A 23,259-nucleotide genomic window follows, 5' to 3' on the forward strand; every position below is an offset into this window, starting at 1 on the left:
AATAAAATAGGATGGGGAGATAAAGGGAGAAAACAACAGAAATCACCAACTTTTTTAAATTCAGAAGAGCCTCATAAACAGTAATTATTTCTGTTGGACAGCAAGACATATTTAAGTCAGAAAAATCACCGACAAGCAATTTGCGCAGCGTGTTGCAGCAGGGAAGGACACTGCATCAGTCTGCAGGGACAGAGCTCCTGGTGATGCCTCCAAGCTGCAATCACAGGTGGGAAGAGGATTGTGGGCATGAGCTACCCACTGTGCAGCCCTGTGCTCAACCCTGGCTGCTTGGCTAGAGCTGTGAAGCAAGAAACTTCTCACACAGAGGACCTTCAAGGGGTTGGAGACATGTGTGTATATGTATTTTTTTTAAATATAAAAAGGCAAGAGTTACCCTAGTCCTGACTGTTTCCCAAAGGGCCACAACTGAAGATTTCTGTCTGCATTTGAGGATCTGCACTCACCTCACAACCACTGCTCGGAGGTCTAGACACAGTGCAGGGATACTCCTGCCCTTGCAATAAAGAAATGCAAAGCTAAAGAACAGCTTCATCTCCTCCCCATACCTGTCCCCTTTTGCTTCAAGTTCCATGTTTTTTAATTCAAGGTTTTGGAAGGTTGTGCCAAGGTCTCTGGGATAAAGGGGGCATACAATATAATGGAAACAGACTTAATCAAGGAGTCGTCGCTTTAGAAGCAACCTTGATAAGAGAGAATCACTGCAGAAGCCTTTGTAAAAGCCAGGAGTTTTAAATGAATGTTTGGAGCACAGCAAAGACTTCTATCCACAAATGAGTTCTTTCACTACCAAGATTCAGAAAGCACGAGATGAGCTGCATACACATGTGCCCTGCTAGGTAAATGATGTTTTCAATCTGCTCTGTCTGCAGTAACATGCTACATGTTGACCAGGCAACTGCACAGACAGAAGCAAGGAGGCCAGCAAGACACAGGTGTCCTCTGGGCACAGTCATGTCCTGGTGGGTGAGCTGAAGGCAGGAAGGTAGATCTGCACCTTGATAAATTCACAGAGCAGTCTTGTGTCAAAGTAGTATTACTTTGTAGAGGTTCTCACAACCCTGATTCTCTCTTCATCCTGGCCAGATGCTCCTGCTAGACATACGAAATATCGAGGCAGATAAATACAAAAATTTGGAGTGGGGATAAGAAACAGGAGTATGCTGTAGTTGCCAATATCTATCCTTGCTCATGCATGATTGTGACACTACTACTTTTTCAGTAAGAAGTCCATAATAGGTAAAAATTTCCAATTAAAGATGTATTCAGTGGAAAGATGCTATCAATGACCATGTCTACTATATTCTTAAGCATGAAAAATAAACAGGTGTTAAAATGATCACAGATGAAAATAGATGAACAGAGAAAGATTTCCAGAAATGCTAGCAAAGGATATTCAAGGAGAAAAAATCAGTTAGTTTAAGTAGGAATGCTGAACGTTTCACTGTAATGCTCTCTGTACAACTACTAGATAGTACTTGCTTCCAACCATAATCTCTACAAAGTTATGAAAAATGCTCTTCCATTGAACAAATATTCAGGTTTCATCGAGCAAGCAAACAAATGTTGCAAATTTGTGTGGGTTTTTTCACATAAAAGTAATATTCTCATTACTTGCTAACTAATGCTATGCTAATTTTACTTCTTTCCCCCCCAAGGAAGTTTTGTAAGTGCAGTAACTGTCAAACTACTTGGACCCAATTATTTCTCTTCCTCAACAGAAAACTCTCAATGCCTCTTTACCTAACCTATGCTCATGAGATTTTTTTTTAAAGCTCAGATTCAGAATCCACCAAACTGAGAGTCAAAAGGGAATATTGATCATCACAGTTAAATCTGTATCTTTTAGATAAGTACTCACAAAGAGCTAAGGCATTCACACATAATCAAAGCTAAAGCTACACTTAACTAAACAGGAGGCAAAAACATTCTTTGTTTGAATTTCCTTCTTTCCCATTGCCAGGTATCACCTTACTGCCCTTCCCAAGGAGCATGAGGGTCTTCAGATGAAAATGGTTAACTTTTCAAAACAGCCACAGAAAATACTAATTTGGCTGAAGAATGTCAGCTTCATACACTTTCTACTTCATTTTGAAAACATCAATTTGGGGAAGTAATATGATTGCATTTAGTAGATGCTATGCTACTTAGCAGACAGCTTCAGCTAAACCTGACAAATATAGGTCACAGTCCTGCAATCATGCTTTACTTTCATAGACAAAAGTAACAATAAGAAGATAAAAGCAATCTGAGGCCCTTTCATAAACAATATAATTTTGACCTACAATTTTATAGCTATAGTCACTCTTTTCCTCCTATGCCTAAAATTACTATATATTTAGACAAACTCGTTTCAGTACAATATTGTTTTTATTAAGTACTTCAGAAAGTACCTCCAGACCTGCATAAAAGCCTAATATTGACTATATTATGAGCTACTTCTCATAAATGTATGTCTGTGTGAAGGGGTGAAAAAGCAGAACAGTTAGAGAAAAGAAATGGCATATAATCCACCCTGATCATTCCCTTTGTAAAACTCAACATCTGTGCTGAAGGTTCCTCTTCTGTATTAAAAAAGCCTGCTTGCAAACTGTTCAAGGAAAATTCGACTGCCTTTTCTGGTAAGCAGCTTGGCAAGGTAACATCATAATCTTGCAGTGTCAGTCGTCCCCCTAAGCTTACAAAGTCTATTAAAACAAATTACATGAAAACATCTTTTTCAGGATTTCAATTGAGTAGCTTAAGAGGATCAGTATATTCCAGTTTCTTCTTAGATTCAAGGAACACAAGACAGTACAGTAGTTCAGTGTCTAACACTGCACTGACACCTTAATACTTTCTCCATTAACTGTGTATTATGCACAGACCACAAATAGGAGGTTACTATGAGAAAACTACATGCTTTCTTGTTACTTCCATTAACTAGACTGCATGAATTCAACAGTTCAGCATCTGCTTGAAACAGACATTACTTTGATCTGTAGCAGATGGATGCACAAAATAAACATTACTTGGAGAAAAAGGTAAAAATAGAGTATTTCATAAAGCTGATACAAGCCTTCTGAAATTAAATAACTCAAGAATTTTTTTTTAAATTTCTACCGCAATAGCTAAAATTATGTGTTACTTTTCACTCACTCTTCTACTGAACGACAGGATGAAACAAAGACAGGTGATGAACATACAAAAATTACAATGTCAGAATACAAAAATTCCATTCCTAACTATTAAAAGAATGAAATACCTAAATTCAATATGGGGAAATCTCTTACTGAGTGACTCTAAAACCTCAAATAATACTTAACACAGCTGCTGATTTAATTGAATTGTCAACCTACCAGCTCGATTTTGGGCTCCTTGATTAAAATTATCTAAGATATAAAACACAACAAAAACAAAAAATCTGTTATACTTCCTATATAATCCAGAGATTATGTTTGCCTGAAATCAGCCCATTTCTTTCTAAAAAGATACAAAACAAGAAATTACATGTAAATATGTTGCCTTGTTTATAACTGTAGACCATCACAACACAGTTGTTTTACTGCCACTGCTACTTCCCCTTGCATCTATATTGTCATGGATTTCTCTTGTACAAGTGGCTGTGAAATGCTTTATCACTGATCAAAATAGAAAAAAAAAGGGCGAAAAAAAAAGAATAACCAACTCATTACATAAGCAATTCAGTGCATTAATAAAACTGCAAAGACAGTGTAAGGAGGAGGCATACACTGTCCCAAGCATGTTAAATAACTGTAACATAGAAGGGAAAGGATAAATGTTCCAAAATAAGCTTGCAAAAAGCAAGCCCCTAAAGACAAATACCATATAGGAATGAATAATTTTAAAAATTAATGCAACTGAGATATATGCAATATGTCCATTTTATCTTCCAAATAATCCCCACACTGTCAATCCTACAGTAATCCTTCCAAAATCTATCACTAAGAGTATGAATAAATAACGTTTTACGATGAATAACCACAAAACCCATTAAACAAAATAACATCCTTTCCTGTCCATCCCTACTGAACACAAAGCTCTTAAGCAACTGAATAGCAAAAGATCCCACATATACATGACATTTAAGGGGCCTGCTAACAAAACCAAGTTTTCTTCTCCTTGCTCTAGACAATGATCAAAGTATAGCGTTAGGTTTAAGAACTCTAAAATGTCTTTCCTGTTTCTTTCATGTGGAGGGAGATCATCTACTCTTGGTATTCCAAGACAGCTACCAATTACCTGCAAAGCTAACTCTAGTCTGTTTAATAACCTTGCCTTTTTTTTTGTTTGGGGCTTTTTGTTTTGTTTTTTGTTTTGTTTTGTTTCGGGGGTTGTTTTGTTATTTCTACTGGATAAGTAGGGAGGAGACAATATTTACAAGTTTCATGGATTTTCCCCTCCCTTTAGGGGCAAAATGTCTATAAAATAATGCAATATCCAATCCACATAATTTCTTTTTATCTGCTTTACTACAGTTAGCATGTGAAGCAAAGTTCTTTCTGAAGTCTTGTATCCAAGGTAAGCAAAAAAGGCTGGAAAGATATATTATGTTGATTAAAGCTTGAGAATCTAAAGCTCACATTCAAAAAAATAGTTAAATTGACATCTCAGTTGATTGAAACCAGTAATATGGCTTTATAAAAATACAACTCACAAGCTTTATTTTGCACTTGTATGTTTACTAATTTCCATTTCAGATTAAAAAATCCATCTCACAGAAAGCAATATGAGCTGTAAAATAAAGCAAGACAGTGCTAGATTCTTGACAGACACATTAGAGCAGTGCAGAGCTGTAGGGATCTGATTACAGACTACCTTCTTATAGGCAGTCAGTCCCCTGTTGGGATGGGGAGCACATACTCTGGGATGTTCTACAATAAAGCAGTGTTTGTTTATTATATAGAGCCTTACAGATGTCACAGGATTATTCCTTTTCAATGTTTCAACGTTTTATCAAAATTTTTAGGCATAGCATAGCAAGGCACTTACTGTTTAATAACATTACCCCATGCAATGTGTTCTGTGATTCTTGGATCTGTTGCTCTCTTTGCAAGAGCCAAAAAACAAAGTACAAAGCAACTGCTCTGAGTTGATAAGGAATGCCCTTTATTGCTGCTTCTCAGAACAGTACCCAGATCATCAAGAGTTCTAACAGACTGAAAGCAAACCCAAGCCTGTCTTCTGGAATGCCACATGCAGATGCAGACAAAGTCAGGATACATGCAGGTCATCTGCTCTGTTCAACACTTGTTACTGTTTTTTGCTCGGAAGCAGAGCTACAAATAACTGACACTTTATCAATTTTCAAATGAAGCTTCTATAATTACATTGCTATGCCCTACGGAAACACTACTGGGTTTCTCATAGCAACCTTCAATGATTCAAACAGATAGCCCTGCTCTAACCACAAAATTACTAATACCAAAAGAACTTCATCATTCTTCAACAGAAGAGCCAACATGTAACCCTCAGTTACCACTATCAATGGTAATTCAACAGATTTATGATGTCTTGTCTCTTGAGAAATGAAGCTTTATAGCAAAAGTCATAGTACATGCAGTATACAGGCAGGCAGCATTGTTTCTGTAAGATCTTTCTCCCCACTTGCAACACCTTGAATGCAACACTACAAAGTCTTTTTAGCAACCCTGCCAGATAGGTAAGTATGATTCCTTCCTAAAGGTACAGGCCTGCAAGGCAAGCAAAGCATTCAAAGCAGCCTATGCCATAGAAAGACTTCTTAATCTCTACTACCCAAATGACCCACTCCAGTTTCCCTGCCTAGATCTGGCTGGCCCTCAGCCCTTTTCATTGCCAGGTGCCTGACACCTCATTGGGCAGACTCAGTTTCTCAAAACACCAGAAAATAAATACAAAAAAATAGTGAGAAATATTCTGTGGCCTTAGGGAGCTGGATTAAATCACTGATGGGTCAGATGAGTGTTGCAGCTGAAGTAAAGGAGCAGGCACAAGACTTAGGCACAGGGAGACACTTGAGAAACAAAAAGATGTGAACTCAGCTCAGCTGCACCATCGACTTCTGCCATGGGATAGAGTTGGAGCACCTTTCTTAATATTGAAGGGAAACAGCATCAAAATACAAAGGCAGAATTTACCATTACTGGCTTCCAGTTTATGCTACAATCCTACCACTACTCAGTGAAGCTCATCTGGTATTTCCCTGTCTGTTTCTATCGTGCTTCAAAATATTTCTGTTCATTTCTATCTTTCGTTCAAAAAACAAAGAGTGGTTAAATGGTCCTTCTCATTTTCTGGACCAGATGTTCTCCAAACTGCCATCTGTGCCCCACTGACACACTGTATATGTACACATAATACTGCAAGTACACAAGGACTCTGAAGTGTTACAAGATAGAACAAGAAATACCACTGACAACAGTCCAACATCCAATGTCACCACTGTTGCTGGGGATAACAGAAAAAAAACCAAAACAACACAATACTAAAGGACTGCATTTCAAGATTATCTTCCAAACTCACAACTGGATCAAGTTACTTTCAAAGGAAACTAGAATTCCACTTGCAGAAATGCAAGTTTACAAGATTTAGAGAATGTTACTAATAAAACTACACTAGATTTTTGGATTCATATGCCTCTATTAATCATGCTTTCATTGAAAATGAAACTATTTATTTTTAAATAAAACAAAGAATTATCTTGATTTGTGAACTGAGGTGACTTTCTAGATGCTGCTTCATTAGAGAAATAGCTGACCACAAGATCACTTTTCATTTTTATTACATTGTGTAAGAAGAAAACAATCCGATTCAGTTTCTCCTTGCAAAAAAATTGACATAAACTATACTGAAATAAAATCACAATTCTTCATCTATGCCTGCTGAAGAACATCTGTTGAGAGCTGATCTGCCCCTTCAGCAAATGGAATCCAATTATTTATTCAACAATTTCCCTAATTTTAGTGATCTGATGCACTTTTAAAACTTCAGTAAAAACATTTAACCAATACATAATTTATCAGCAAAGCTATTTTAGTTAAATTTAGGAACTTATACTAAAAACTAAATTTACTACAATAGACAAGAAATTCCACTTAAAAATAGTATCTTTTTATATCCATTTTTATCCACCTTGTTAGTGCTCTCTAACATATTATCATAAAAAAAGACTTTTGGCAATGGTATTGTTAGAAACACTCCTACTCCATTGTGAATCCATGTCTGCACTTCCATCATAACACAAAAAGGTCCCAAATCTGTTTAAAAGCTAATAATGAAGATAATACCAAGCTAAAAAGCCAAATCCTACAGTAAATTGCATGAGGTACAGGCAGACATTCTCTTCATTTCAGTAGACTGGTGACAGTCTCTACCAGGTACAGCACCAGAAGGCACTGCAAACTGACAAGGCCAGACTCCAACACATTTTGTCTATTTTGCAGACAAAAAAGAAGATGTATTAGTTTTACTTATTTAAAACTTCAGGAAAGTGTAGAGTCTTCTGAATTCCATTCTCAACATCCACAATATTTCAGATGGATGAATATGGCATGAACAAGGCGCATGTCCAGTCACCACAGAGGCACCATGCAGAAAGTGGTATTTCTACTTGCCCTGAATTAAAGCCATCTACATATGCACACATGACAAGAAAAACTTCAACAGTTATTTGCCAAACCCTGCAGTGGCATTTGGCAGCACTGGGTCAAACTTTAGAAGCTGGTTCCAACTTGAGCAGTGACTGATCTGCCCTCTGCCCCCTGAGACATCATGACAAACATCACCCCCAGTCATGCAGTTAAAGGCAAAGCTGCAGGAATCCCACTAAGGGGAAAGTACAGACACAAGGAGCAAGCTTTCTTCTGGGAAAATGGGATGAACTAAGGCCATATTGGGAAGAGGGAGGTGGTTTACAGGGTAAAAAGAGCACTAGATTAACATCTGGAATTTATGCAGTTTTATTTTGAAGCCTCCTGGGCAAAAGACCCAAATCAGACTTCAGGCATGGTATTAATTTCCTGGACTCAGTACACAGGTCAAGAGCCTGTACATACACACTAGAGTGTCATCTGCCATCTAGTACAAGGGATGCTTAATCAGCTCAGTAGAGATACAGGGTCTGGGGGAGAGGGTGCTCTGACAATCTGTGTCCTTCAGACTAGCAACATTTGTAAGACACTTATACTCAAAAGAAAAAAAAATAAACACTCCAAATAAATGCTAAGTTATTTGACACCAGAAATAACGGGCTGATAAAATTCACTATGCAAGACAATCCTGTTTCAATGTACAACCAGCAATTAAGCAAAACAGATAAAACAATGATGAAAAAATTAGGAGGGCAGGGATTACCTTCATATTATTCCTGAGCCAACTGATAGAAATATACAATAGGTGTCTGCCTTAAAAAATTAATGCAGATGGCAAACTCCTGAGAGAAGAGAGTGTTATCCTCATGCTGGTCTCTTTCCAGACGTATTTTTGGCTACTGCATAACATGACAGGGGCTGGGGGAGCAGGATAGGACATGGGAAAACACCTCCTTGACAACCACTATACCTGTCTCAACCCAAAAGCTGTGTACCTTTGTTTCATCTTTGTTTCTGTGTGACACAAATTGCAACAAAAACCAGAAGTGGAAAGCAGTGGAAAACCAACTGACCAAGGCTTAGGTTCACCAAAATATGTCTTTATATTCTCAAGCTACGAACACACTACAACACCCTGTTGATTGTGGGTATAACCACAGAGTCAAGGCATTTGACCCAAGGATCTTATGACTATGCCATATACAATCAATTTCTATGATACTACGCATCTAACAAGCCACTGACAATAAACAATACTTTTCCACTTGAGAAAGCAAGCTGCTCTGTGGCAGCATTTTCAGGCTTTCCACTGACATCATGCTAACAAGAGGCAATTGTCACAAGGCAGATTTTGACTTACCACTAGCATGACAGAATGCCATGTTTATAATCAGTAAAGATTTTGAATCTAGAGAAAAAAGAAAAAAACAAAACACGAAACACAGGCTACATAAACCTACCAGAAAAATTTAAACTTTTGTCCACTTTGTTTCTAAATACTAGAAAAATTCTGCAGAAGATACTCCATGTGAATGGGTGCTAGGGCAAACAACTCACAGTTCAAAGTATCATGTTTATTAAGCCTTTGATACTTCAAACAGTAGAGTATGGGACATCTCTATATTAATTCTGAAAACCTTAACATAAGAAGAGAGATGATAGGTTTCAGAGCAGTGGCCATTTTTTGTCTAAATAGTATTTTGACCAGAGTTCTGAGCCTGAAATTTTCTAAAATAGTGAACAAAAGGCTGTCAGTTCACAGCAAGAGTGCTGCAAAGTTCACTGGATAGCCTAATGCTGCCAAACAAGCTGGGCACTTCTTTGAATCAAGCACCTCTCTCAACATTTCCCTCCCTATTATCACTTATTCGTACTTTAAAATACTGTGCAAGAAAAGCTTGAAAGAGAAGGTGTGAGTACTATGGTACAGGCCACTTAACAATCATCAGAGTCTAGAGAGCAAAAACCCCAACAGTCTCACCATAGGAACTATGCACAGTATCAACCACACAGACACAGGAGCTTGTCCAGAAAGAAACACTAAAAAATGCACAGGGCAAAAGGGAAGAAACATGACAGTGCTATCATCTTTTGATGAATTTAAATCTCTCAGCTACTCAAAGAAGGCAAGTAAATCCGTGAAGACAAAGTTTAAATCCTTCAAAAAACAGAATCAAAAATTATAAGTGAACAAGACATGTAAAGAGAGGTGGGAAGTAGCTCAAGGTGAGACACCCAAGAAGCTTTGCACTACAACTTGAGAAACCTAGCAAAGAAAATCACAAAAGAATGCAATTTTGTTCACTGCATTTTTCAAGGCATGCTTCATTTGTTCGGTTTCATTTCTGAACAAACATTTGCACCAGAACACTGATAAGCCTCAAAATAAGGACCTTCTTGACTTTTCTTACCTCACACTGTGACCTAAGAAATATTATATTCACCTTTTTATCTGGAAGACAAGTCTTCTCTCCACAAGGTCTCTACCTGTGTCCAGTGCCGTTAACTGTTAACAGTTACCTGTTGGTAGGAGCAAACTTCATACCTGTATCATGAATTAAGTCTCACATTCTCAGAAAAGAACAATTCTTCAATTCAGTGTAAGCACCCAACTTCACATATAATCCAAAGATAGTGCTATGTGCAAGTTTAGGCTACATGATCTTAATTTTTATCTTAACATTGACATCAATAAATTGTATTTTGCATATTATATACTACACTGTTCAAAAACAAATCTGGGGTGTAATAGCCGAGTTAAGAATTAAAGAAAATTATTACAGGAATTAGCAGTCTGTCCTCCAGAAACAATCCCAAACACGTAGGATAAGACTTTCCAACAAAAGAGCATCCTGGCTTTATTTGTACTGCTTCAGTAAACACAACTATTGTGGTGAAAATGAAAACTCTCTAATCCTCCCATTATAGCCTATAAATACATAACTCCCATTAATCTTCCTTATATAAATATCTACAGCCAAAAAGGATCTCTATGGATAAAGCTGAATGCTCTGCAGATGTGTTTTCTAATAATCAGGGGAGAAGGACATGCACTACTAACCTTTTCATCACAAATACACAGTTAACCAATCAATGAGTGATAAAGACTTCTCATTGCTAACTCCCAAAAATCCCAACACACCATACCCTAACCTAGTGATACTGTGGACCCTTTCTATGATTGACTATCTGGTACAAACATGTGAAGGAATCTTTCAATACAAGAATGCTTTAATGAATATGTCCAAATATGTGCCGTATGTGGATACCTCACCCAGGCATGCACTTTCGTCATTATTTTAAAGTATTGTAACTTCAGCATCATTGCTAAGTCTGATGGTTCACAACATTAAGTGATAAGCCAAGAGTTCACCCTCAAGAATCAACCAGAACATCAGGAAAAAAGGAATTGCATAACAGTCCTCATAGCTTTGCCTGTCCTGTTTTAGTTCCCTCTCTTTCTGCAACTGTTTTAGTTTAACCTGTACCTAGTCTGATAATTTTCAGTTGAGTGAACATTTGATTCAATTCCAACTACACCATGATTTCTTTTAACATGACTCTGAAATTCTGAACCTTTTATCCAATGTCCTAGGAGTGCTCTACTCAGTGATCCCACAAGAAGTAGAAAAATAGTATTATTCTCGTTATACTGCTAAGTAAAAGACAACTGAGCATTTCAAGGAAATACATAAGATTCTGGTAGAACTGATAGAGAAGCACAGAAGTTCTGATTCCCAGTCTGCTGCTGTAATCATCAACTAGTATACAACAAATATAATATCAAAAATTTAACTGTTACTTTAGACAGACACAGGTTGGGTTTTGTTGTTTGAGTTTTTATCATCATTTCCTCGGAACACTCATCTACATGGGGTTGCAGTTGCTTTTTGATTTGTTGTACTTACATGGCAGCAGCCCCCTACAGCCCACTTGGCCTTTCCAACCACAAGACCCATGAGAGTAAACACTAAGCAAGTAGAGGCAGAACTTCAAACACACTAGGAATTACTGGAATACCTGAGGTTATCTGAAGATAAGCATGGCTTCACTTACACAAATGATTCTGAGATCTGATCCATTTATCTATTACGAACGACTGGAAAAGATTCCAAAATTCATTATGATGTCTCAAACGAAGGTAAAACTCTCCATCATTAAAATTAAATAAAAACAAACAGAAACCTTTTCTAAAAATAGATCATGCTGTCCAGCCAAGTATTCCTAATTTTTATTTATTTTTAAACTGGGACAATTTTCCAGGTGGATTTTTAGATCAGCAAACAGAATGAGGTGTTTTAAAACTAACCAACCAAAAAGAAAAAAATCCAACAAGATTTCTCTCCTGATCACATTTGCTACAAAGATGTAGAGGAAACAGGGAAGCAACGACAAAACACAGTCTTGTCTGGCATTTCACAAAATTGCAAAATTGTAAATTTCAGTGAAGGCAAAGACAGTAACAATGTCAGCATTCAGGAAATACAGTCACAACTCTTAACCAAGAAGCCTGGAAGAAACTGCCCTAAACAGCCTAAAAATAACTCAAAACCAAAACAAACAAATGAAAACACACACAAAGAAATACACCACACATTCACTAGCCCCCCAGCCTAATCCATAGTACAAACTTAAAGAAGTCATGTACTCCTCAGTAGGTCCTCCAGTGCTTTCTCCATTCGACCTGCACCACCTCAAGCCTCTTCTTATCAACGCACACATGGAAAGGTGCACTCAAAACTGTCATTTGGGAACAACAGAAAAAAGAAACAAAACAGCACTGTCAGCACTTAAAGATCTTCCATTCAGTACTTCCACACTAGTCCTGCCAGTGAAGAAGGCAACAATCTAAACCTCTTAAGATAGTCCAAGGGAGAAACATTATTCCAAGAACTTGAGTGAGTATTATGATCAGAAAACAATGAGCTTTTAAGTCTATACACCAACAAAACAATGCAGAAGTAAATATAAGTGAAAACAGACAGTTGCACATCACTATGGACACTCAGTCACCAGCCATATTTGTCAAAACTGTGACACAGCAGCTGGAGGAAAATCACTATGATCCAAAACCTTAGGACATATCTGTCCAAGCATATCTACCTTAAAGATGATGGACAACCAGTAGCAGATCTACTCCTGAAGATACTATACAAACCATGTTATCGCTTTCCATGCAAAGGTCATTTGATTGTTTTAGGAGAATTTTCATTAAAGTAAATGCTGGCCATTTTTTTTGGTTTCCCCATACATCCTTGGATGACAAGGATAGACACAAATTTAAATGCAAATCAGGGAACGAAGTTTTCCTAGTACTTCTGAAGCTTCAATGAGCAATGCTATTTTAAAACTCAGAATCACAGAATCAGAATCACAGAATATTCCGAGTTGGAAGGGACTCACAAGGATCACCACATCCAACTATTAACTGCAAGACCTTGTTCTGGCACCACAGCACTAGACAATTAACTCACAAACATTTTCTCTCCAAACCAACTAGAAGCTTCTTCAGATCAAAAATATTTAAAGCAAATTCCAAAGGGAGAAGGGGAAGACAATTAGGTAACTATCCAACTTTTGGAATATAAACTCCCTATGACAGGGACAAAAGACTTCACTGTCGCATCTCATGGAAATAGGAGGCTATCTTTTGTGAGATCTTTCAGCATTAATGGTCACTTTTAGCCCAGAACAACCACAGTTCAGGTCATCTGTTTTCTGTATTAATAATGACTGCAAAACCCACCAACACGGTACTGAAAATGAAATTCTATTATAAGAATTTTTCATACAATCTTCTTCCTCATGTCCAAAGCTATATGATCACTATCTAATCAAATGATTTCTCATTTAAATCCTTGGAAGAAAGAGCAATTTCCAATTCCTTTATTAATAAAAATAAGTACTAGTTTGTTTTTTTTTTTCCCTTACTAACTTCTAATCCATAGCAATTAAGGAAACAAAGTCCTCCATAAGCCCTTAATAGGATTCAGAGGATACCATGCAAATGTCACCAAAGCCAGACTCTAAAATGCTTCCTTTAAAAAGTTATTGTGAATCCTACCTTTAACAGTCAATATGGTTATTAAATTCTCATACTGCTGTTCTTGTGCCTTCACTGGCTTCACCATCTCTCTGTCATGCAGGTATTGGACATTTATCCATTGGATATGGGTGTTTTTTGACTGAATGTATTTCCCTAAGGGGGACAGTCTGCAATTTCTTACTAGAAAGCATATGATACGCAGTTCTTGTGAACTACTTACATTATGTGGATGAAATGTGTCTGTACACCTCATCTTTCTCTTGTTTCCCTTATGTCCTCTCTCCATGTGCATTTCCTCTGTAGAAGGGCAGACTAGCATCTTGCTAACAAGACCTGCAGCATGTAGGCTGAAGTGTTTTCCAGGAGATGCTGCCAATGCATTTACCCAGCATGAGCCCCTGACATCTCTGGGAGGAGGGACTAATACTGTACAGGCATATTCCTAGCACTAGTACTAAGCTCAAATTATACTCTTTTTATACAGTATACTTTCCTCAATCTTACTACAAGTCCAATGAACAGACTAGCAAATCCAAAAATTCTTTGCAAGACTGAGAAATAACTTATACTGGATTTAATACATGTTTCACAGGGTTATTCCACTGGTATTAAGGAAGAGGGAATGTCTCCTCAGTGGGCTGGCAAAATCTGGAAAGAATCCTCCTCTAGAAGATCTGTAACTCAAAGGAAGAGGACTTAATCACTTAATTCTATGATTTGTGTTTGCTTTTAATAGAACCCTGTTGCTGCAGAGAAGTTTTTGCCGTTGAGAGAAACAGACTAATTCCTGCTCGTAGTGATCTATTACCATTCACAATAAGATGATACAGGTATCTTTAGAAGAACCATATCCCTTCACCCACTGCTCTTATCTTTTTTTAAAATCTTTTTTATATTTTCATCTCCACTTTGGAAAAGTATCAAATTCTTCCAAAGTGCATACCTGTAACACAACATGGTTTAATTTTATCCCTTGATCATTTATGCAAGATAGCAGATTTTCACTGCATAGTTTCCTGTATCGTTATAAAATGATTCAAATGCATTTATTTAAATCTCTCCTAGAATAAACCACTTGATTTGCTTTAACTAATTGAACTGATAAACAGTTAACTGGACAACGGAAGCTGTGGCTTAATTTTCTGTTCTGACAAATTTAAAAACAAAAATAAAAGGAACATATATATGCCATAAAGGACCCTTTGCCTTAGGCATCACTAAACATTGTTAAAGACCTGCTGACAAACCCTAACATTTAAGAGAAGGAAGTAGAAATCCAAACCAAGGATAAGTCCATATCAAACTGCTGAAGTACTCAACAGACTCCAGAGCAATCCAAGTCTGGAAATGCAAATCAAATCCATTTGATTTATATCATTGTTTCTTTGCAGATTAAGTGAAAGTTCAGGTATTGACCACAGGAAAGAGCCATTTCATTTACACAGAGTTCTGTTTCCAAATTATTCAGGAATGTCTTACCTTTTTTTTTTCATGACCTTATGACAAATATGGATATAATATCCATCCTCTGCTACTCAATTACACAAAGTTCACACCAAAATCTCAATCAAAACTTTCTTTATTCTTGTAAAAAATTACAAACTTGGCAATTACTTCTCAAAGGCCAGCTTTTTATGCTCAAAATGTTTCTATAGGTAGAATTCATACATAGATATGAAAACCATGGTCTTGCTAAAAGCAAAACTGGCGATAAGCAGTTAACAGATTCCATGTTAAATGCAAGGGATAAATAAATTGGACTTTACTGAAAAGTGAGATTTTATGAAGACTTCATTTTTTTATATTTCTCAGTAAAGAAGAGTTTGCACACAGGGCCTTACATTCCATATGTACACATCAAGAACCCAACATTATCCATAAAAGTTTCATATAAAATTTTACAAATCAAAAATAACTGGGTTTTACACCACACAACATGAAAGGAGTGGAGGATTGTAACTCTTAAGCTGGCAACTGTCTAACCAAAAATGGACAGAAAATTTGCATCATTCTTGTGCCACAGGATGCTGCAGATGCTAAAGCTATCACACGTTCAAAAAAATAATTGCATAGATTCACAACTACTACAACCCATGGGATTAAATACCAAACCATCTGCCCAGAGACCCCTAAGCTTCATTCTGTTGGAACCAGCGATATTTCCCTTCAGACACTCAGCTATTTGCATGCCCTGTAATACTCTTCCCTGGGTATCTGCTATCATTCACTGTTAACAAACAGCTATTGATGGAGAAACATCTCTGGTCTGAGCTGATATACCACTCTTAGGTCTGTATTTTCGTGCCTGGGAAAAAGGAAGGTACAGTATCTAAAGCTGGTTCAACACCTACACTGTTCAAGTCCCTCATTTCCAAACACTATGTAGGGCACTTGTATGGCAGCCAAGATATTTATATAGTAACAGTTCTTAATATACTTACATGACTTGTGAGAGCTGGGAAAGACACCACGAATATATAACTCTTCCTCCTTCTCTCATCTGAATTCACACCCCCTTAAAAGTTTTACTTAACACTTAAAATAGCTTTATGAGTAACATTTCTTTATATTTTTATACAAAATTAACTATTATCCACACCCTCTATGATCTGCAAGACAGGATTTATATTAGCCAATCTCCCTTCTGTGTATTTTATTCAGATTTTAGACCGGTAGATCTCTAGGGTTGTGTTATATTCTTCAGTTATTTAAAACTGAAAGGATTTCCTAAAAGTCATACCACTGTTCCATTGGAATAGAGAGGTTTGTTCTTTATAAAGCACAGGCAGCAATAATATTGCTACTAATGCTTGGATGCCCAACAGACCAGAGTTCCCACTGCACCAAATACTGCACCCAAAAGAGAACAAAAGTGAGAGTGCTTTCTCCCGCTCACATTGTAAGAATTTTGTTAGTTGTAGCCTTTCTACAACTAAAGAGCCTCCTGTGGACTGTGATCCATCACAATCACAGCAGGCAGTAAACCTTTGCTTTCCCAATAACTTTATTTGCTACTTATCTTCCAAAATACTGCTCTTCTATCGTATTCTTACTATATGTGTAGAAAGATTCTTTTTTTCATATTGTGTCCAATATTTACGGGTTTTGTCTGCTTAAATGGTGTCGGGTACCACTGATGATGTATTTGCACTAATTTTCTTTAAATGGTTGTGAATGGATTTGGCCTTTTTTGAAATTTTACATTGCAATTACTGTCCAAACCAGTGAAATGAGATATATGAAGACTTTATTTAGAAAATAGGTTAGCTGTAAGATATTTGCTTCAACAAATATTTCATGAAAAGACTGTCTTCAAAGTAGAGGGATCTATTCCACCACATGTACAAAGCAGAGGAAGAACTGATAGGATGGGTTGATATGAATATTGAGAAATGCTAGATCTTTATATTCTAATGGTAGAATCAGTCTTCAAGTAAATGTTTCGGAAAAAGTATTCTGCACTAGACAAGGACGTTGGAGACTATTCAAACCCAGGGTACTAGGAACGTGTGTGACTACCAGATGGGTCTGCTTGCTCTCAAACTATGCAGAAGGCAACAGAGGACCTCCACACTGCACCAACAGCCCAGCTTTCCAGTGGGAGGGTCCACAGACCAGCTTTGATATATTATAGTTATCAATGATACAGCATGTAGCTGAATAATACTAAGGTCCTTCATGGGTATAAACACAAAATGAAAACTATTACCACAGACCATTTAAAAGAAACTAAAGCTTTTAAGCACTGTAAAATGATGTTAACAAAAGCATTAGTTAAACATGAGACAAGATCTAAATAATGAATCAAATACAAAAGCATGGATCAAAACAAGATTCACACACAAAAAAATGAACACAGGCAGTTTCTTGAAAATGGACTTCTCAAAACATTTCCTCTTGGACCTTTTTCCAAATAACCTGAAACCACATAAATCTAACTGAAAGCTAGAAGCTCACCTGACAACAAGCAAGAATTGTTTCTACAGAGAGAGCCAACTGAAATCATCGAGTACACCTGTAAGACTCTTAACAAACATTCATTACAGTAGGTAAGCCCTCGTTTCCCTTAATAAAAAGTTTACAACTTAAATATAAGTTATCCAAGCTTATGTTACTTGATAGCATTACACTGTTTAGGAATACAGTTCCCATATCATTTAGTATATAGAATCACAGAATATGCTGAGTTGGAAGGGAGCCACAAGGATCATCAAGTCCAACTCCTGGCCCTGCACAGGACAATTCCCAAGAGTCACACCATGCGCTTGGTAGTATCATCCAAATGCTTCTTGAACTCTGCCAGGCTTGGTGCTGTGATCACTTTCCTGGGGAGCCTGTTCCAGTCCCAAACACCCTGTGGGGGAAGAACCTTTCTCTAATATGCAACCTAAACCTCTCCCAACACAACTTCAGGCCATTCCTTCGTGTCCTGTCACTGGTTACCACAGAGAAAAGACCTGTGCCTGTCTCTCCTCCTCCTCTCAGGAGGAAGTTGTAACTGCAATGAGGATTCCCCTCAGTCTCCTCTTCTCCAGCCTGAACAGATCAAGTGACTTCACCCACTCCTCATATGGCTTCCCCCTAAGGCCCTTCACCATCTTTGTTGCCCTCCTTTGGATGCTCTCTAATGGCTTATATTGTGGCACCCAAAACTACACACAATATGAAAGGTGAGGCCGCCCCAGTCCAGAGCAGAGCAGGACAATCCCTTCCCTTGACAGACTGGCGATGTTGTGCCTGATGCCTCCCAGGACACGGTTGGCCCTCCTGGCTGCCAGGACACTGCTGACTCATATTCAACTTGCCAACAACAACCCAGGTCCTTTTCCATGGCACTGCTTTCCAGCATCTCATTCCCCAGTCTGTATGTACATCCAGAGTTGCTCCATTCTAGGTGCAGAATTTGGCACTTCCCCCTGTTGAACTTCATATGGTTGGTGATTGCCCAATCCTCTAATTTGTCCCCAGGTCTCTCTGCAGGGCCTCCCTCTGCCTTTGAGGGAGTCAACAGCTCCTTCCATTTTTGTGTCATCTGCAAACTTCCTCAGTATCCCTTCCAGTCCTGTGTCCAAGTCATTTATGATGATGTTGAAGAGCACAGGGCCTAAGATGGAGCCCTGAGGAACCCCAGTAATGACAGGTCACCAGTCTGATGTTCCCCCATTCACCATTACCCTCTGTGCTCGACCCATGAGCCAATTGCTCACCCACCACATGGTGTGTTTATCCAGCTGTGCTGGACACTTTGTCCAGAAGGATCCTGTGAGAGACAGTATCGAAACCTTTACTGAAATCCAAACAGATTACATCAGCCAGTTTCCCTTGATCAAGTAGGTGGGTTACCTTGTCACAAAAGGAAATCAGGTTGGATTTTTCTCTCACAGTATAATCCTTCTCATCAAATCTTTCATACATTTCCTAACTTTGTTTTATCCCTACATGACAATGATTTAACATATTGCCTTGCATTAAAGAAATAAACAGCTTTTTGTTCTATTTTGCAAAATATCAATGCAGGAGAAGACCTTAAGTCCAAAACTAAACATGCGCCAATAATATAATTAGCAACAATTATCTGCGCACCCGAACTGTTTAGATGTACTTGGAAAACAACTTAAGGGTGTGCACTTCCCACCTCTAGCATCAGAAGTTTGTTCTGCGACCAGATACATTAAAAAAATAGAACTGGTGGTTCCAGTCAAAAAAATGAAACGCATGTACTATATCTACTCTCTACATGGTGGGGGTGAAGGAACACAAAGAAGATACAAGGATGCTGGCCATGTAACTCATTCACACACTTCTCTTCTTGAGAGATATCAAGAGACATATATACAAACTCTCTTAGCAGTCAAGTTCACTGGTAACTGAACTAGAGACGTCCACCATTACCACTTCAATCACCTTAACAGGAACCGTCCTGAATCATTTTCTAACTCATCAATGAATTTGATTAAGCCTTCAGCAAGGTCTCGACACTAAGAAGAGATGTCTGTTATACATAAAGCACTGGCTTAGCTTCCAACCATGGCATGGAAGGTACAATATGAAATTATCTCAATCATCACTAAATGAAATAAAAATGCTACAACAGAAAACTGTACAAAACAAAGGCAAGTTGGGGGGGAGGAGGTTATTGTAAAAAAGGATTAAATCAAAAAAATCTGATTTTATTATTGACCTTCTTATGGAGTTTCTTATAGTAATCACAAGCAGACAATGATCCCTTTATGAGCACTAGGTAAGATGATAATTACCCCAAGATAAGAAGAGAATAATTATACTGAATTCTTCTGCAAGGTGCTTTGAGACCTAATAATGAAAAGTACTGCCAAAAGCTGTGTATTGTAAGTATGCTTAATAATTACATAAAACATGTACAACTTTTTCTAGAGGCTAGTTATAAACAAAACTCATTTTATTTGAAGTTCTACTGAATCAATCTTTTCCTTTTTTGTGATAAAAATGAATCAGGTGCATTTCAACAGCTTTCTTGGTGCAAGCTTACAATAGAACCATTTAAAACTATTCATTGCCTTACTGAAGGAAATATATTGAATATTTTAAACAGCCCATCATGATCTTAGTATACTTCAGCATAAGTACAGTTTTCATAGAATAGTGAAATGTGTTAAGGGTTTTACAATAAACATCTGTTGACTAGGTGAGAATTTCACAGGCAGTTGTTATAAGTAGTGATGTGATGCAAAAAAAAAATAAACATCATTCTATGAAAATAATTCACGACAGTTACAGTTATCAGTTTTCTAAGCTATTTTTACTCTTATAAATATCTATCGATACACACACACACACACCCCAACCCACTATCTCCTTTCAGCCACCAAGAAACTGAAAATGACCTCATAAAATTCCACCGGGGGCGTAGGGGTATATGCAGTTTTTGAAATAGCTCTACTTTGCTTGACATTCACATTGCCTGTGAAAAATGAGGCCCACTTGTGCGAATGTTCCTTATAAGAGCAATCAGGTTAGGAACTACTGGCATGAAGCTATTTCTTGAATTAGGATTGCAGGATCAAGTTGATAGCCAGCATCCCCAGGGATCACCAGTATTTTGTTATTATGAAAAAATCTGTAATGGTATTATCAAAATAATTTTACCAGAAGTCTTGATGTAATGAGAAAACAAATTAACTCCTTAAGCTTAAGTATAAATATTTAAATGTTAGTGATTCACACAATCATCTTCAAAGCTGTCAATATTCTATCTATGGTAAAGCACTTGCTATTTTGACACAGCTCTTACTACAACTTCATTTTATTAAACAGTTATTTTTAGTTTTAAGACTTACATTTTGAAAATTATTTGTAAAAACAAACATTAAGAAACAATTTTTTCATTTACAGCTCCTATATGTGTAGAAAATAACCACTGCAAATACCCATACCTATTTGAAACACAGGATGTTGCTCATCAATCAGTAATCCTTGGACAGGCAAATTTAATCCTGGTAAAATGAAATTACCCATGAAAACAACATGACTGCAATTATATTTTTTAAAGGAAAAACTTTTCTATGAAGAGGCCTTTGTCTTGCTCTTTTTTGAAAACATATATATCTAAGTCACTGAAGAAGTCACTCCAGTACTAAAACATCACATTTGGCTCAGGCAGTCCTTTAACCTCGGATTGCTGGAGGCCTGGCTGGTTTCCCACAGATTCACAGCACGCTCACCCTGTTGTTATGGTGTTTCCTAAGCATCTGCTATGTGCCACTTGCAGAAACGGGAATCCAAACAAAGCGGACCTTTGATCTGACCCCATACAGCTGTTTTAACTGCATATTCTAATGCCTACGTCAAATTCGAGCACTGAATCGGCGAACGATTCGTGGGCTTTTTTCGGCACCGGTGAGGCAGCCCAGGTGTTCGCACCCGTTCGCGCACAGCCGCGTATCGACAGGCACGGTGCGAGGAGACACAACACAAAAGAAAGCGAAGGAGTTGCGCTCCCAGGGCGAATTCTACCATATCGCAGGGCACATTTCCGAACCGTGTGCCTCCAGATCTCTCCGCCTAAGTGAGGCAGGGGACTGAGGGGAGCGTAGGAGAAAAAAAAGGGGAAAAAAAACAAAGAAGAAAAATACAGAAGCGTTTACAAATCGCAGCGCTGCGGGCAGTGCGCGGCGAGTCACAGGTGCTGCCAGAGCCGGCGCTGCCCTCGCCGCCGCTTCTCCCGGACCTCCGGGGCAGGGCAGGGTGGGGACCCCCCAGCACCACCGCAGGTGCAGGGGCAGGCCGGAGACTCCCGGGGACCCCGCCGTTCCCGGGGCTCATCCCGGCCCGTGCCCGCCGGGCGCGGGGCAGCGCCGCGGGAAGGACAAGGCTCGCGGCACAGGCGGACGGGCGGGCACGTCCCGGCGGCGCATCGGGACCCCCCAGCCCCCAGGGAGTGCACCGGCGCCCACTGCAACAAAAGGAAAACAGCCCTGGAGCCGCCCGCGGCCCCGCACAGCGCCCGGCCCATCCAGCCCTCCCTCCAGCACTCACCTCGGCGCGGCGGCGGCGGCAGCAGAGCGGGCGGCGGCCACTCGCGCCCGCGGGCTCCCGCCCCCTCCCCCCCCCCCGTCCCCTCCCTCGCTCCCTCCTCCCCTGCCCGCCCTCCCGGCTCCGGCTCTCACCGCTCCCGGAGCAGCGGCGGCAGCGGCTGGGCCCGGCTCCGCGCCACGTGACCCTCGCCACGTGATCGCCACACTGCCCGGGCCGGCCCCGCCCCCGGGCCGGGGGAGCAGCAAGGAGCCTCCGGGGCGGTGCCACGGGCCTGGGGAGCCCGAGAACAGCCCCGCGAGGGTGCCACGTGCCAGGGGTGCCCCAAACAGCCCCGCGGGGGTGCCACGGCCTGAGGGAGCCCCAAAGAGCCCCCGCGGGGGTGCCACGGGCTGGGGGAGCCCCCAGAGAGCCTCCGCGGGGGTGCTACGGGCTGGGGGAGCCCCCAGAGAGCCTCCGCGGGGGTGCCACGGGCTGGGGGTGCCTCGAAACTGCCCCCCGGAGGTGCCACGGGTCGGCGGAGCCCCAAAGAGCCCCCGCAGGACCCGCGACGGGACGGGGGAATCCGGAACAGCCCCCGCGGGGGTGCCACGGGCCGGGGGAGTCCCAAAGAGCCCCCGCGGGGGTGCCACGGGCCGGGGGAGTCCCAAAGAGCCCCCGCGGGGGTGCCACGGGCCGGGGGAGCCCCGAAACAGCCCCTCGGGACCCCCGCCAGGGCACGACCCCTCCGTGGGCACGGCCGGAGCCGTAGCGGGGTGACACTGCAGTGCAGCGTGGCAACAGCTCGCCTGGCAAAGAGCCGCCACTAAGTACCAAGTGTCTGTCCCCCCTCAGCCCCTCACGGCCCTGACCTCCCTCTGAAACAGCAGTCACAATGGCCTACACCAAATAGGGGTTATTTGACAGCAAAGCACCTAGGGCTGACATCCCTCCTGCCTTCAGGGCTAAGAAAGAAGGAAAAGTTGGTGCCACTATGTGGGGCATTGAGCCCCATCATGTACCTCACAGTGTTCCCTGCAAAGTTCACAAGCCCTGACAGCACTATACTCCTGAATTTTGGCTCAAACCAAAAGCTCCAGCTGTGGAAGTTAACTGTGCTGACCAGTGTTCCAT

The 23,259-nt window shown here is 40.0% G+C and overlaps 1 protein-coding gene across 2 annotated transcripts in view; it reads right to left on the reverse strand.

Moving 5' to 3' along the window:
• Positions 1 to 22,308, reverse strand: part of TULP4 (TUB like protein 4) — a 160,884-nt gene extending 138,576 nt beyond the window's left edge. Inside the window, exons 1-2 of one of the 2 annotated variants that reach the window (XM_071549240.1) lie at positions 22,150 to 22,164; positions 21,048 to 21,692 (exon numbers count right to left, since the gene is read on the reverse strand). The gene's annotated coding sequence lies outside the window, so the exon portion shown is untranslated. Of the gene's footprint in view, positions 1 to 21,047; positions 21,693 to 22,149; positions 22,165 to 22,280 lie in introns of those variants that run through there. The other variant, XM_071549242.1, reaches the window with a different exon arrangement.
• Between the last annotated feature and the right edge of the window lie 951 nt (positions 22,309 to 23,259).

The sequence above is a fragment of the Pithys albifrons genome, chromosome 2, assembly GCF_047495875.1.
Source record: "Pithys albifrons albifrons isolate INPA30051 chromosome 2, PitAlb_v1, whole genome shotgun sequence".
NCBI classification, from domain to species: domain Eukaryota; kingdom Metazoa; phylum Chordata; class Aves; order Passeriformes; family Thamnophilidae; genus Pithys; species Pithys albifrons.